A 17,500-nucleotide genomic window follows, 5' to 3' on the forward strand; every position below is an offset into this window, starting at 1 on the left:
ACCACCCTCCCACCGTAGGTTTCTGAGAACCCAAACAGAACAGCCAGGGGAGCAAGCTATTCTCCATCTTCCTCGTAACGGGGAGGGGTGATCTCGGGTGGGCTGTCGGGCCGGCTGCCGTTGATTGGACGTGCTCACGGTGGGCGGAGGGAACCTCACCCCTGTACGTGACACGATGCATGTGGGTGATGGCGTTGTTGTTGTAGTTGTTGATGAGGATGTAAAAGATGTGACTATACAATAACTCGTAGCGCACACATGTAATTCCCATTAGACAAAGGGGGGGATTCTAACTGGAAACACATACTTATTGAAATAACTAAGTTTTGGGACTCTGGAAGTTTGTGTGTACAATGTTTCCAAATCCGTAACAGTATAGCCTGGGTATGAATCCTGACCCAGCTGTGAACTGTCAACCCGGTGTTTCACAAGCAGGTGATTCATTGATCTGTGTGTGTCATCCCTCGGATGGAAGTTAAACGGGACGTCATGTCTGCCAGAATCCCCCCCCCCTCCTCCTCTCCTCTCCACCTCCCTCCATCCTCACTTTCACGTGATTTCTCTCCCTCACACCCGCCCCCTTCTCTACCCGCCCCACCCCTCACCCTTATTCCCCACCCTTCCCCTTCCTCCCCCCACCCCTCTCCTGAACAATGCTTATCTTATGGACGAGTGCACAAGTTGCAGTAATATCCAATGGTGTTCAGATTAAATCGGTACGGGGAAAGAATCATGGATGACTGATGAAGGTCTTGTACTGACTGACTACATGAAGGATCAGAAATCCGATCATGTTCCCACATTAACTAGTTACAATAATGACAAATCAAATCAGTTACAGAGCAGTGAGTGAACTCTCATTATGAATAAATCAATTATTACCTCACGATTCTCCTCTTCATCTCTCCCTTTTCTCTTTCTCATCCTCTTCACAAAGCTCCACATTGTGCTTCCCGGGAAGTTGAACCAATATCCCCCTTCCGCCACACGGAGGGGGAGAAAAACGATGAAAAACCCAACAAGTGCTTCCTTGTGGAGAGGCAGCAACTTCAATGAAGGTCGAGTTAAAGGTCACAACAAAATGGAGCCTCTCGGACGGTCTGCCGACTCGATGTGACCACCAAGCATTGTGATGTCACAATTACCGGAAGGGGGCGGGGCTTCATCTCCATGGTTACCCTTAACAACAACGACGTGTCGAGAAACGAACAAAACCCAAAAGAATTATCCTTTATAATTAGTGAATTACCTTTTATAATTACCTCAGAATCCTTTAGGACCTCGAGAATTACACTTTAGAACCTTAAAAAAACCTTAAGAATGAAACAAGGTGGGGTGGAGGGATTCTTCTTCTTCATATTTCCAGACGGATGGACGGAAGGAGAAACCCAAATATTAAAACATCTTCACCGTTAAACATTTTCTACTCGGACCACACGGGATGGCTCGTTATCTCGACCTCATTACCCCGCGCAGACGAAGCGAGAAACGTGGTTAAACATTTGGTTCATGTACTTCCGTCTCACGAGTTGATGATCGAGGAACAACGTATTTAAATGGAATATTATATTATGAACACGAATCGGAACATGAACAAGAAGTTTTTCAGGACTCCACTCCAATTTAAATAAAGGTTACGTGGGGCGGTGTATAAATAAGAGGGCTGTTTGGGATTGCCTCCTCATTACTTCTATAACACTAAATTCCGGATTTTTTAAAATAAGATCATTAAAATCATTATTTATTAAAATTGAAGAAACACTGTGTGGACTTCTTGATCTACGAACTTTCATGTTTAACTCGATGGTTGTGGTTGTGGTTGTGGTTGTGGTTGTGGTTGTGGTTGTGGGCATCGTGATGAACCTGAACGTTCCTTTCCATCCCTGGTGTGGGTGTGTGGTGATGGCCTACACCCTACAGGTATGCACAGACCTCTACGCTGTGTCACCTGGGTATGAATCTTGACCCAGCTATAAACATCGATCTGTGTGTGTCATCCCTCGGATGGACGTTAAACTGGACGTCATCTGGTGCAATCCCTCCCCCTCCTCTCATCTCTCTCCCACCCTCCTCCTTCTCCACCCTTCTCCTCCCCCTCCCATCCTCCTCCTTCTCCTCGCTCCCTCACCCCTCATCGCTCTCACCCCTCCTCGCTCCCTCACCCCTCCCTCCGGTGGAGTCCTCCCAGAGAGCCAATGGACACAGTGGTTGCTGCAAGGTTCACTCACTGAGAGCGAATCAGATGAACACGCGAGACGAAGCTCGGGCGCTTTTCCTGATTCGCGAGTCACTCAACACGTCAATATTGTAGTAACTTTTGTTCCACATCATTAAGATAATATAATTGAGCAAAATGGATTTTGTTTGTTTGATGAACAATCATGACAACAACAAAGGACTCCCGTCGTGCTTGTCATGGTCGATGCCATTTTAAAGCCGCAGTGACTGAACATGAAGAAACCTTTAATCTTCACTAACCACTGGAGAGAGAGAGAACAAAGGATGAATTATCAACCAGACTTCATTGAAAACACCTCATTGTATTTTTAATGAGATTTATTTTGTTCTCGTTTCAACTCCATCATCACAAGCAGCACGTTAAGGAATAATCACCACACAACATTGTTAGTTTTGTCTCACCGTGTATTTTGGTTATTTCGGAGCAGTTACCTGCTACCTCAAGCCAGAGAAAGGTAAGTTCATGTACAAGCCATTTATTCAGTAAGACAGAAGACACTTCCGTGCACAGAAGGAAGAGCCAGCTACTTCGTTGCAAGCTGAAGACTTCAGGTTACATCGCATGTTGAGTGTTTATATACAGTTGTTCCCAAGATATCAGATGGAACTTTGTTGACTTCAAATAAGCCACATACAAAGGTTTTTGTTTGTTTTTCAGCTTCAAGGAGAGGGGGTGTGGGCAGGGTAGGGGGGAGAGAGTCATTGTTTTGCCCTGCTGACTACATGATGACAGGTCAATGGTTTACTCAACATAAAAGATTAAACAAAGGTTGTTTACAACTAAAGTAAAGATCATGTGTGTATTTTCTTACTGGCTTACTTCAGCATGTATGTTTATTAAATTATTTCTCAAAAAGCACTAAACTAAGTTAATTTGGCATTTTACATGATTATAAACTTCATTTTAATAATTCAGTTTCCACAGTTCCCCCTTTTGTTCTGACAGAACAAAGTAAGGGTTTGTTCTGCAAGAACAAATCTACTAAACATCTAAATTTGTCGTTTGGCTAATGGCAAGCTCGTTTCCACCGCGTCACCTTAACTTGCGCTCTGTGGTGGGTTAACAACACCCTTGCTGGTGGATGCAACCCTGATGGGGGACCATCACCTCCCCATACCCACAGAGTTGGGGCGCCCAGGCGATTTTGGAAGGAAAGAACCCTGTGCACACCGAACATATACATCCAATGGGCAATCGTCTTTTCCAATTATACTAATCAAATTTAATTTGAGCAAGCCGCTTGAATTATTTTGCCCCTGAAGTTTTAAAGATATCTCTATTCTTCCACATCTCTTCATCACAATCATCCATCTGCTTTTGGCTCTTTAGCAACAATTGTTGAAGCCTTTCAAAAGGGTTTTTTTGTCGGTTCCAAAGGCACGAGTGTCTGTACTTTCATATTTTCCAAAAAACCACCACAAGGTGTCTTAACTAAATTTTAAACAAGGTTCTTCATTTTCTGGGTTTTCTGGATCTTCAGAGATGGTTGGTCCAGGGAATCTTCATGCGCCACCATCGTTGTTACTGTGATAAATTTTCACACACACACATCATTACTTTTCTGCACGCGATGATGACAACAATGGCAATGAATATCATAGCCCAACGATCAATATGTGGAGTATCCATGGTCCTCTTCCACCAAACACTCCCATTAACCAAGATCCAAACCCTCCTTCCTTAAAATAGCCATGTTACTCTGCAGCTACCTTCCTTATATGTTGTATCACGTCACGGATATGTACTTTTAATAATGCCTGGGATTCCACGAGATTATTCATTCGTATCCTTATATCTATCCTTGTCCCAGTAATTTGTCCCTCAATAGTTACTTGTTCTTTCCCCTTAGATAGTGAGGAAAAATTTGTCCTATATCGGGGAGTGTGATCATCTTTTTCCCTTGAAAAAGGAAGTTATGTTTCACCTGAAACTTAGGATAATACCAGTGCCAATAGTCAGTACATTTGTATACCTCCTTTTTCCAGTTACTTGTTATCTCTCGTACTTTCGCACTTACATCCCCTTTTGTCCCTCCTATTCGAGATAGGACTGGATTAGCTTGTCTACAATCCAGGTACTCACATATATCTGCCCCTGAAAATGGGACTGCCGAGAGGGGCAGTCCATGCTTGGCTAAGTAGGGTAGCTGTGAGCAAACCCAACACTTGTTCTTGTTCATATTTTTAGCATGTTGTTAAGATATTGCTAATAAAATTACCCACGTGCGTGAGTGACAGTCATCTCTGCGAGAAATAATACCACAAGTTCTCAATGTTCAGTTATGACCGAAGACTACTGCGCAGCTCCACTGCGCAGCTCGAACTGCGCAGTTTGGTTAAAGATGACTCGGCATTTTGGCGCGCGTGCACGAAATTATATTTTGAAAATAAATGCCGACGTTTACATTTCGGGTTTTGAAACTTTTGCACCTTCGGCGGAAAATGTATAAATATAATATACATGGTCAGTTGCTATGCAATGACACCATTCACTAACTTTTACCATGCCCAGTAGAGAATATATAGCCTCCTGAAGGTAGGGCAGTTTTTGCAAACTTTGAAGTCACGTGACACGAAAGCGAAATTCGAAAATCCAGCCCGACCAAATTTAGATATTGTCCCATACATTCATATGCTACAATCAAATTCAAGATTGCTTGAGAAATGTAGGAGATAGATTTTGAAAAGTCGTTTTCGCATTTTTTGCCAACTTTGAAGTCACGTGACACGAAAGCGAATATCGAAAATCCGGCCCGACAAAATTTATATATTGTCCCATACATTCATATGCTACAAACAAATTCAAGATCGCTTGAGAAATGTAGTAGGAGATAGATTTTGAAAATCATCATTTTCGCATTTTTTGCCAAATTGAAGTCACGTGACACGAAAACGAAAGCGAATATCGAAAATCCGGCCTGACAAAATTTAGATATTGTCCCATAGATTCATTTGCTACAATCAAATTCAAGATTGCTTGAGAAATGGCGGAGGAGATAGAATTTGAAAATTGTCATTTTCGCAACTTCAAAGACCTCGTGACCTTGACCTTGACCTTCGGTGACCTTGAAAGTCATACCATCGTGTACGTCTCATCGACCTCTATCAGGATATCTAATGACCAGATCTCCTGCTTCAACTTCATTGTGAACGGACGGATGGACGGACGGATCGAAGGACATCGACACTCATATTATTAGGTCATGCTCGAAGAGATGATCTAAAAAGGTGTTTAATGGATGTTCAGTTATCCCTTCCTGTGACACTATGCCGAATTTCAGGCGTACAGTGTCTACGTCCCCTTCATCACGTGTGACAGAGGGTGCATAAGTATTTGTCCCATTCACGCCTATCTCATGCAATTGGTCCCGATGTTTACCTCCTTTCTTCTCTGCGTAATCTGTCACGACCCATTCATTGTTTCCCCTGCTCTCGACCTACCAAACATTCTGCTCTCCATGACATTCTCATAATACCCTCACTGTCTCTTATCATCCATATTATCACAATTATGCACGTGCAAATTAAGAGCACTGGTAATATATATATATATATATATATATATATATATATATATATATATATATATATATATATATATATATATATATATATATATATATATATATATATATATATATATATATATATATATATATATATAGTCATAAACCTCCGGTAACATTCTTCCCAGTGGCAGATTTCCTTTCTTCTCTTTACAACTTCCTGTATGCTTTTTGCAATGAGATGCATGAATCTTACCTTTGCACTTGACAACTGTGTTGGCGACCAACAATACCTGATGTGGTCCGGTCCAATGTGCCTTCAGTGCTTTCCTCCGCCTGAACACCTTGATGTTCAAATAGCAACCCAGTTGCTTGGCTGGATGCTGTGGTGTTCTGCTGCAGCTGGTCTGGTCGCACTTGTCTGACCTGCGAGTCAAACTCTTTGACAACCTTTGTTAAGGCAGCACAAAAGGTAATCTTTGTCTTGTCCATCATGTATATGTCCATATGTTTTGTAGACACTTTACCAATATTATAGCCGAGTGTGGGCTTAGCAATTAGGGTGGTGGCTTGGGATCCTAGAGTCCTGAGCTCGAGTCCCGTTGACCACCAAACCAACACCAGGGGGTTGACTCAGCCTGTCACTCCTCCAAGGTTGGCAAAAATGAACACCAGTACTGGTGATAGGGGCACCGCATCAGCAGCACAGCCATGTCCCAACCAATGCTGCAACCAACAGCCAAAAAGGCAGCACACACTACCAACATTATGGTGTTAATAATACGCACAGCTTCTGCAAAAAATTTCTGCCACAGCTGCAAATCCTGGAGCGTGCCATGTACGTAGCACCTCCTTCTACATCCCCCTTTTGCTCGTGTGGCCACTTCCGTGAACCAAACGAGCAAACCATAGTGAAAGCACCTTTTGGGGAACCACTTTACTCTCCTTTTGAGACCCAAAGTTTTGTTTCTGTGTTTTTCACCTCAGTTTCTTCCTGCAGTGCTGCAATGCCGTCAGTAGTTGGCGCCCTTTCCTCATTTTCTCTGACTTGCAATTTGCTATTTCTTGGGATTTTGGTTGTTTTGCTGCTAAATCAGCTGAAGCATTTCCTTTTGAGACAATATCTCTTTTGCTTCATATGTGCTCAACATTTCACTATGGTTAATAGCTTCTCACAGTTCCACGATCAATTTACCATTTTTGACGAGCATACCTTGCGATTTAATACACCCTCTTATTTCCAAAGTTCCCCTACATTGTGTGTCATCCTGTACATATATTAGGAATTTGTATGTATTGTTATGCTTCCATCCTCTGGTACTCCATGCCTTCTGACAGCCAGTGGTCCCAAAAGGGTGAAGATGTTCCCTCTGCAATAATCCCCTGATGTCGAGCAAATCAGCAAATCATCCATGTACTGTACCAATAGCGCCCCTGTCCAAACATCTGACACCCGTATTTTAAATAACTTTACCATGATATCAGCTCAAAAATACAACCCAAGCTCGTTAATCTTTTAATTAACAAATTATGGCACCACATGGAAATTACAACTGCACCTTCCTTGCTTTCACTGATGCAAATTGGTCCATGATGTGCTCAAAGTCAGTTTTTTTTTTTCAGTTTCTTCTCTTTCTACACTCAGCAGAGCAAGATCACAGAGTCTGCCTTGACCCATGGAGGCTCTCAAATATGAAACTATTAGTTTTAACTTGCTGAATGATGTCTCACAGCTGGCGATGGAAACTGCGATGGTTGGCATTATCCGAATAGCAATGCGAAGATCGGGGAAGATGCTCTCAGCTCCAGACTGAACAATAAATTTGAGAAGCTCTTCAGCTCTTGATATTTTCATGTTGGCCCGACTTGATAGCAACATTCTGTAATCCAAAATTTTTTCATATAACTGCTGTCCATCAATATCAGAGCTGTACAATTCGCTCAATTTTTCACACTCTTTTTTTTTTTTAGATCGTTACTGTCAGTGCCATAACACAGTCCCTCGACATCGAGAATGAACCCAAATTTGGCGTCGGTGTCGTGCAAACGAGCAAACCTTTCGTCCATTTCTCTGTGAAGACGGTCGAGTGTTCCCTTCACGACTCCTTCCATTTCCTCCTTGGCTGTTAACCCAGCATCTCTCGAGTTCTAATCAGCCATTCGTTTCTTTCATCTCTGACATCTTTCAACTTCAATATTCCATTCTTGATGGAGACCGAGTCCTGCTCAGTGGCACCCCCATTCAAGTGGCGCCCAGGGCATGTGCCATACCTGCTATACCTTAGGTACGCCACTGACCGAGGTAGACCCTTCATTCAGTACTATGTGGTACCATCCCTTCGCACCCTTCGTTCTCCTTCATGCGATACAAATTTCTGCCAGTAACTGACGTGAATATTGTCCTGGCAAACCCTTTACTTACGCGATCATTGGCCCAATCTCCTTTGCTCTGTATCCTTTTGCAACAGTTAATGTAACATGCGGTGTTGTATTCATGGATTTGTACATCAAATAGCATTGCTGTGTAAATTCTACCTCCAATCCAATCCAATCCAAATATCAGTCGTTGCGATTTTGAATTCCATACCGAGCACATTCTGTACTTCATTTGCATCATTCACATTCCCTCATTCAAACATCATAGAATGCTAGACAGTGCAGGGATTCATTCTATTCTACCATATTTCCATCGTGATGTCCCACTGACCACCGTGATGTCCCAATACCAAATGTTCCATATCGGGAAATTGTTTATCATTCTGCTAAATTCTGCTCAGCCATCTCTCACACGGGCCCGTTGTTATGATAAACGTTGAATGTTGATCAATAGACGTGACTTGAACAATCACCTCCACAAGCCCGAAGGAACTCGCACAAGTTCAAAGAGTGCAATTTGAGATACCACGGTAAAAGTTCCTTTGAAACAAACTCAATAATATTCTTAAACCAATGCTATCACACTGGGCATCCAATAAACGTCCATCCGAGAGGCGGAATGAACATTAATGCATCGTCTGTTTGCGAATATAACAGCATGAGCAATGATGTCCATTTATATATTATGTATGCATATTTGCTGGGCAATGATGAGCAACTTCATAAACTACATAACAGTCTCAGCATCACCATTCAAATGCGAATTCTGCTCTTCAAAGTGCTCCCCAATACCAGGCGATCCTCGAACATCCATGCAGCCGTTGTGCCCGGCTGAGTTGCATATGTATTATGTCCATAGCCACATCCGTTACACAGAGAAAATGCCTTTTCACCATTCTTAACGATTTAAATCATTACTCATTCACATTAACTCATTCAAACATGTCAAGGTAACCATGGTGATCAGTTACCTTGGCCCGTGGTTCATGGAGTTATACATTCAGCTGGAATTACTTCTTTCCTTACGACCATTAGAAATGCAATGGCAAACCACCTTGTGTAATTCTTGCAGAGGTATAAACTCCAGTGTTGTCACCAGTTGTTATGGATTTTGCCTGGCATCCTCATCTGTCAGCATCCGCCCACACACACACACTCTCAAACATCCGTGTACCCGCCTGCAGTCATCCACACAATGAGCAACCTGCACCTGCATGCTCCAACATGCGGTGCCTTCCACTACATCTACATAGATTTTACCATTTATTTTAAATTTTTTCTCCTTTTGTACGAATTAGCATGCAAGATCGTCATTTCTCTCGAAATTTGATACGAATACATTGGCTTTGACTTAAATAAGTTTCTTTATCCTTCAGCTGTAAAACCTCTGTCTTGGCGCTCCACACGCAAGGCACCAAACATTCCGAGGCGTCTCTCACCAGGCAAGCAAGCCATTATTGGCACACCGATCAATCACAAATTCCTGCCACAATCGACTGAAAAAACTCAGATCATAATACAATGCTGCTGTTGCTTGCATTTTCATTTAAGATGTAGATTAATTATTTTCCTTTTCTCAAACTTAAACTATAGATTCTCTTTAAACAAGAGAATCCACCATATTTTGACCGCCAAAACTGTTGTCATCAATCGGATCACATCCTCGTGGTTAGCTTTGTTTAAATTTATATAATACAATATTTGTTCCACGAATCCTTCTTGATTATCATCATCATCGTTCATTTGCATGGCTAGTAAATCGCTCTGGTTCCATGCATGATGAATGAAATAATTCTGATGCTGATTCGTCAGTGGGTTTTACATTCTCTGTTCAACCATCGGGCATGCTTTTTTCAAGTTCCATCTCGGCTGGTTGGTTATCTTCGATTATTTTTTTGGCAATTCCATGATCACTGACTTGTACGGGTTCGCGGCGGCCTTAAAGGTCGCATTAGTTTTCCTACTTTTCGTCTCACTTTCGTCTACTACCGGTGCTGTCATTTGAATATTTCCTCCCCACGCCCTTTGCGGCGAGCGCGGAGCTATCGCCGGTAATATTTTATGTACTTCTTTAAGGGCAGCTTGTACGTCTTTAAAATTCCCATTAATGCTCACACTTTTCATCTGCTCCTCTCAAGGCTCTCTTCTTAGATTTTCAATTCTATCTCGATGAAATTTTTGCTTTTTCTGTTCCCTGTCCACAACTTCACATCTTTTGAAGTTCTCGACCCAAATGGCTCATTCATATACTCGGCATTTGACCCGCTTGGAGCGCATCCTCCTCCACTCCCTTTTGAAGTTTGTTCCCCATAAACACTCGTCAGCGCTTCCCGATCCAGTCCTACATCTTGATCCTTGATCCAATCCTACACCTTCCGCCCTGCCAGACTGGTGATAATCCTTCTGTATGTAGCGCCTCCTGCTGTTTTACACAACTTGGAAATCTCGTCTACGCAACGTGATCAAAACATCGACGCTTTTATCAAAACATACCAAGATGTTACCCTTTTCTTAAAGGACTCCTTAAAAATAAATAAATAAATAAATAAATCCCCCCCCCCGCCAAAATAAAAGAAAATAAATAAATGTCTTATATTTTACCCAACAAACAGCTCTGTATATATCCTTACCTTCTTAATTTCTGGTTCTCAACTGTGCAACCTTCCTCGGAGAGCTCGTCTGCCGGGGAGAAACACGTGTTTCCAGCAGGGATTTCTCACCTTTGGCCTCATCAGCATTCACTTACAACCAGGCAGAGGCTTTCTCCCTTGGATGGAGGTTATCAAATCCCATCCTTCGTCACCAAACTGTCGGAGCAGTTACCTATTACCTCAAGTCAGAGAAAGGTAAGTTCATGTACAAGCCATTTATTCAGTAAGACAGAAGACACTTCCGTGCACAGAAGGAAGACCTCAGCCAGCTACTTCGTTGCAAGCTGAAGACTTCAGGTTACATCGCATGTTGAGTGTTTATATACAGTTGTTCCCAAGATTTGTTGACTTCAAATAAGCCACATACAAAGGTTTTTGTTTGTTTTTCAGCTTCAAGGAGAGCGGGTGTGGGCAGGGTAGGAGAGAGAGAGTCATTGTTTTGCCCTGCTGACTACATGATGACAGGTCAATGGTTTACCAAACAGATAAGATTTAACAAAGGTTGTTTACGACTAAAGTAAAGATCATGTGTGCATTTTCTTCCTGGCTTTTTGTATGCTCTATAATACTTAGCTCTATCAGCATGTATGTTTATTAAATTATTTCTCGAAAAGCACGAAACTAAGTTCATTCGCATTTTACATGATTATAAACTTCATTTTAATAATTCAGTTTCCACAGTTAACAATCTTTAATCTTTCGGTTTCAAATCTTTTGAAATAGCTTCCAGTAAAGTTCGGATTTTCTACATTTTATTTTGAACAGCTTCCGAGCTTCTGCTGCTGAGCCTGCTGGGGAAGCTTCCAGTTCTTTCATATGACCCCCCCTTCCCCATATCCCCTTCCCCTCATCCCCCTCCCCCTCCCCCAATATAAATTCCTGACTATGCTAGTGGAGTGCGTGTTTATCTTTGGTCCCAGGCACCACGCTCCTAACTGTTGTCAACACAAATTTAATTGTCATAGCGTTCACACGCGCACCTGTTATTAAAAAAGACCGTTTTACTTTCCACAGGCCCTGACTGAGACAGTTGTACATGCACTGAGAGGTCACATTGGGATTTGTGGACCTGGAGAAGGCCTACGACATAGATGGATGGTCGTGCGGGAAACACAAGTCAGCTTGGAGGAAGTGATGTACAAGGGAATGAAGGGAAGAGGTTTGATTGGTCTTCGGCTATCTGAGGAGTTCAGCGTGAACATCGGTTTGAGGAAGGGAAGCTCTCGGCCCACTCATGTTTATCATGGTGATCGAGCTGGTGAGCTTGAGAGGTAGGTTGGGGAGGATGCTGTTGGCAGACGATGTGGCTGTTGTGGTGGAGAGTGGGTGGAGGCATTTGGTGAAAATGGGCTGAATATGAGTTATGGAGAAGACCAAAGCAGCAAAGAAAAGAAATGAATATCAGGTTAGAGGGGAAGGAGAGCAAGCAGAGAAATAGGTTTGAGTATCTGGGGGGAACAGTGACTGGTGATGGTGAGGTAATAAAAACTCTAGTGCTTGCACCAAAACATGCAAATTAAATCACATTTTATAAATTACTGTTTGGTTCTGGAAACCGCATGCCTCCAAGGCAATGGCTTCCATCATACAGTGATCCCCAGACAGTTATTTCATTAATATATGTGTAGTTAGACCTTTCCCTCATGTCTCATGGGTCAAAATGGGACGAAGTGCATTGTGTGGGATCTTATCGTTAGGTCTGATTATATCTCTATCTTCATTCCTACTCTTTTCCTCTTGTTCCTGATATACATGAAAGCAAATGTGGAAGAAAAATAATTGTATTCATGCTCTCTCAATTATAATTGTTGCCGGTACTTTACAAAATTTGATTTTTGTACAAGAGTCGAATTGGCTGTCAGTTGTGTTTCCCTTTACCCAAGAGTCTTTTGATCTAAATATTGATAAAAAGTTATGTCTTACTATGAAACAGGGTGACCTGGTTGACAACACTAACTTTTGCCATGATTGTGTCATTCTCTCTTTCACCCAGTGGACACGTATTGCAATTTGAGTTATTTTGCCTAATGCTTATCAGCTAACCCTGCAGTTGAGTTGCCAAATGTCTCCCTCGCATTCTTTGGAATGTCAAGTTGTGTATAAGAAGAATTGCTTTGGGCTTCTGTTTCAGTGAAGTCCATTCGAATGTTTCAGTGAAGTCCATTCGAATGTTTCAGTTAAGTCCATTCGAATGTTTCAGTTAAGTCCATTCGAATGTTTCAGTCCAACATTCAATGTTCTTCCTCCGTATATACGAAGTTAAAGATTCTCCTTTGGTATGCTTATCCAACTTGTGGAAATCGAGTTATTTTCCACCACAATTTTGGCGACTCCGTCGGGACCTGAAACCCGGCAGGACTGGGAACAGCATCATCTGGCAGAACACGAAGCAAGTGGCGATGTAAGATGTTTGCTCTTACTTCAGATTGGATGCTGCATCTCTCAGCCAAACTGGTAATGTGGTACTTCATTGATCGGAGAGGTATACAAAGGAGAACCTTTAGTGATAGGACTGAGGGGATCCTGCGGTTAGAGACCACTTAAGCCTTCGGGGCTGAACAGAGACCAGGGATCTCTTAACGGGGAGCTAGAGTCTTCACCGTACCTTGAGCGAGTTCGGTACTCAGCTCACTGTGCTGTACACGGTACAGCAGAGGCAGAGGAGAAAGGCCATCCCATCTGGCCAAAAGGAGGGGGGTTGGAATCCCACCTCCGCAAAGAGAGGGTTAATGCCCATGTTCGCTAAAAGATTCAAGTCCCCAAAGGGGAGAACGAATAAGTGTTATGAATGTCTGTTGAGTTACCTCTTTGGATTTCTGTTTGTTCATTGTACTCACTGGAAGTTTGCTTGCTGTGAAACTGTTGCATTGTATTGTGTGGAGGTGTTACGGATTCGGAAATCCTATAGTTTTATTTATTTATTAAGGAGTTACCTCTTTCTTTGGACAAATTTGTGAATACTATGTGATTGGAAATGTTGAGTTTTGTGTTGAGGACATAAGTTGAGTGTTCCAACCTGGAACTCTTGTATATTTGTATCCTCACTGATTGGCATTGATCTGCATGTGGTACTAAGTGAGTGTTGAAATGGAGCGTGTGCAAGTCCAATAGATTTCACTGGAATAAAATGTGCTCTAAATTGTGTATTGTGACCTGTGAAGCTTATGGGAATGAATGAGTATGGAAAATGGAGATAAGGATTGGTCGTCACCATATACTGTGAAGACTCTGGATGAGGCGAAGTGCACATGCCGATTCCAGAGGAAAAACGATGACACACTCCTCACACACTGTTGCATCTTCGGCGTGGACACAGATAACTGGGTATATGTAAGCTCGTATTGAAAGACAGAGCCCAAGCATTGTGCTGCGATCTCTTTAGAGTGCAGGGCGGATCTCGTTGAGAGTGTTTTAAGACTAGATTGAGAGGTGGTGTGTGTGTGTGTGTGTGTGTGTGTGTGTGTGTGTGTGTGTGTGTGTGTGTGTGTGTGTGTGTGTGTGTGTGTGTGTGTGTGTGTGTGTGTGTGTGAAAATCTGAATTAGAAGCGATTGTGAGCTCGATAAGGAACTGAAGATTACTGTAAGATGTCATACATGAATGTCTTGTTATAAATGATATTGCAACAACTAATTGAATGAATCACTTGAATGTGAAACTTCAGGCAGAGAGTTAAAGCAGCCTGGCTGTTTGTGGTTTGGTTACTGGCTCATGATGAGACCACTTTGGCTTGGGGCCACTTGCTTGGTGCTGAAAAAAAAAACCAAGGTCACGAATCTCCCTGAATGGGCCAACACTAAACTGGAAGGATAAATGTGTGTTCCCTGCCTTGGATAGATGCTGAAGCAAGTGTTGAAGTTTTATTTTAAAGCCATAGGGATTTTGGATAAATTGTGAATGTGGAATATATTCCGAACGTGAAGTCCATTTAGGAGGCTCGCTATCACCGGCATTATGAGACAAAATGAAATTGATGAAAAGTGGGAATTTGCCTCCAATTACTCAGCCCGGCAACCTGAGGTCTTACAAACAGCTGTTCGTACTGCTCGACAAGATTTATGGGAACTGGAAGCCCATACATTTATGGATATGGAAGATTTATGGAAGTTTACTTTTACTGGGTATGACAAGCCCAACCACCCAAATCTGCGTTCTCCCCATCGTCCAATCTTTCAGTGGAAGTTCTTTCAAAGTTTAATAAGACGAAATCGTACACTGCATAATTCAACTGCTCTCAACACTCCGAAACAAACATAATCAAGGTTAAGCATCGATAAAACACCAATCAATAAACGTCACGGGCTCATGTATTTCAATAAGACTGACAAAGGTTCTTGTAGAAGCATTTAACTTGCATTTTATGTTGCATCAAAATTTTATCCCTTTCCTTGTTTTTCGCATCTAAAGGACATGCTAAAAGATACATAAATCTCAGTTTTATGTACACTCAAAAACATTCATCTCATTTGCTATTTCCACGTCGAAAGGTCAGCAGTATTTATCAGGGTTCCAATTTGCAATCGACAATTATTTTCACCATCCTTCAAAAAAAATTCCTTCTCTTCAAGAAAAATACCCCCATCATCTGTACAATAATTATGAAAGTTTGCTCCTTCTTCTTCTTCAATGTATTTTAATTTGTCTGAGCGATAAGTACAACACTCAAACCCAACAAGAGGACAGGTTGCCATTTTTTTGGAGCAAGTACCAAATTCAAAGCGATTACATTTTGCACGCAGGGCACCTAGCACAGTGTGGAATTCTCCAACTCTAAGAATGCAGTTATTTGTCAATTTTGGCTGAAGCGACTGCAGTTTGACTGCCCTCATGTACAGATCCATTTCCATCGTGGTGATTGTCTTTTTGTTTGGTCCAACAATCTCCGAACTTATGTGTTGTGCTTGTTTCAAGACGGTGAGGAGGGTGGACCATTCATGGGCCGGTGCTGGTATCAGTGGAAGAGTTTGTATTGTTGTAATAGGTCTCTTATCATCTGTGATTACAGAGTTGTAGGGAGCCCATGTTGGGACAACACTAGTGTCTGTTTGTCGGTCTATTGTAGCATGCATGGTGGGGTCGTCGGTTCCAGTGGATACATCATCAGGCCTGTCAGTGGGTATATCTTCTGTACCCACCTCAACATCCATTGGTGCTATGTTTGCAGTCACAGATGTTTGAACATAACGGACTACAAGCCATGCTCGATCTTCACTGATTGAACTCTTGAAGTTGGGTAAATGTCTCTGTCTTGTAATCTGGGTACTTTGGACTACTTGTGGGCTTAGGAGTTCCATGAATACCACTCTCCTGCAGTGTGATACCTTTGTAGCCTTTGAGAGATCTGGACGAAGCTTTGGTTGAGATAGTTAATGTTGAAGTGTTTAGCAAACCCTCCTCTTCTTGCTGAAAGGCTACCATAACAGTAGCATGGAGTGTATTCTTTCCATCGTGGGTATCTTCTGAAAAGTCGATGTTATCGGCTGCATAAAACAGTGGTCTACCATGCTGAAGGCCTGGTGGAATATAGATGTCACCTGTTTCGCACATTCGAGAGATAACTGCTTGAGCCAATTGTGTTTCTTTGCGCAGTATATGACTGCAATCAATGCTCAGTCCCAATGCATGAAGGTAGGTGAATAGATGTTTGCTACTACTCTATGCATGGACTTTTAATCCAACTGCAAGTGCATGTGCATTGTAACATTTGCTGTACCTGAATCTATCTGCATTCACATTCTTGGGTATATGTGTCACTTGCCTTTGGGTTTTCACTTCATACATTATGTTCTGTGCAATGTTGATGGTTGCTCTATCAATGTGGTTTGCACTTTCATCAGCCAAGGACATGTATGGCCCTTCTAACACCCATCGGAGCAGTGCTTCAAGGATGCTGGGACGTTATCATCTCTACTACCACTGTTAAGTGATCCGTCAAAGACCCATGGCGTTTCTCTGCCACGAAGAATGTCCTTTCGAAGAGTATTCGCACATTCAAAAATGCTTTTCATGTTCTGTTCCATACTTTGGGAGTCAATTTCCTTTCTGATGGTATAATCTTTTGTAGTCTTGGAGCATAACATTTCAGATTGTCTCGCACTGGGACGTGAGAATTCAACATTTTCAAGGTGTGTCTTGATCAGATCTTTAACATGTTTATTCTGAATCAATTTTCCTCCTTCCACTCCATGCATTCTGCGGATGCCAATGTCGGTGTTGGTGACATCATTCATTGAAACAATGTTGCCAGAGTGAAGTACATTTTTCAATACATTGAAGAACTCGATGTCGGCAAGAATAGTCCTTGGTTCTGATCCACTTGGTGAGGATTCAACGTTTGTTGCTGTGGTTGACGCTGTACATGTTTCATGTAGCAGGGGAGATGATATTTTACATCTATGGCCCGAGCGTCATTTGGTGATATGGCTTGTAATCGAACCTTCCATTCATCATCATCACTGATTTGGACAGCGTCTTAGATTTTTGTTTCCACCGTCAAATGAACACACTTCATGCAATTGTTTTGTCGTTCCATCTTGTTATGTGAGACTGATGATGATCGGGTGAATGGCTTCATCCCTGTTGTGGCATCTGAACACGGTGAGTTATCATCACATTTTGATGCTTGGGAAGATGATGGATGGACTACTGGAGATGATAGCAGAATCTTTGGTGGCTGTACTTTTCTGAAATCGCATCTTCGCACGATCAATTTTGAGCTTATAAACAGTCTC

General features: G+C 42.2%; 1 long non-coding RNA gene across 1 annotated transcript; it reads right to left on the bottom strand.

Moving 5' to 3' along the window:
* Positions 1–2,698: 2,698 nt before the first annotated feature.
* On the bottom strand, positions 2,699–11,592 carry LOC147007641 (uncharacterized). Its single transcript, XR_015054050.1, has 2 exons — positions 10,751–11,592; positions 2,699–9,248 (listed from the first exon to the last, which is right to left on the bottom strand). It is a non-coding gene; the product is annotated as an uncharacterized LOC147007641 (long non-coding RNA).
* Between the last annotated feature and the right edge of the window lie 5,908 nt (positions 11,593–17,500).

This window comes from Eptatretus burgeri, unplaced genomic scaffold (genome assembly GCF_056783735.1).
Source record: "Eptatretus burgeri isolate ZD-2024b unplaced genomic scaffold, Ebu_testis_v1 Ebu_testis_scaffold_64, whole genome shotgun sequence".
Taxonomy (NCBI): Eukaryota; Metazoa; Chordata; class Myxini; order Myxiniformes; family Myxinidae; genus Eptatretus; species Eptatretus burgeri.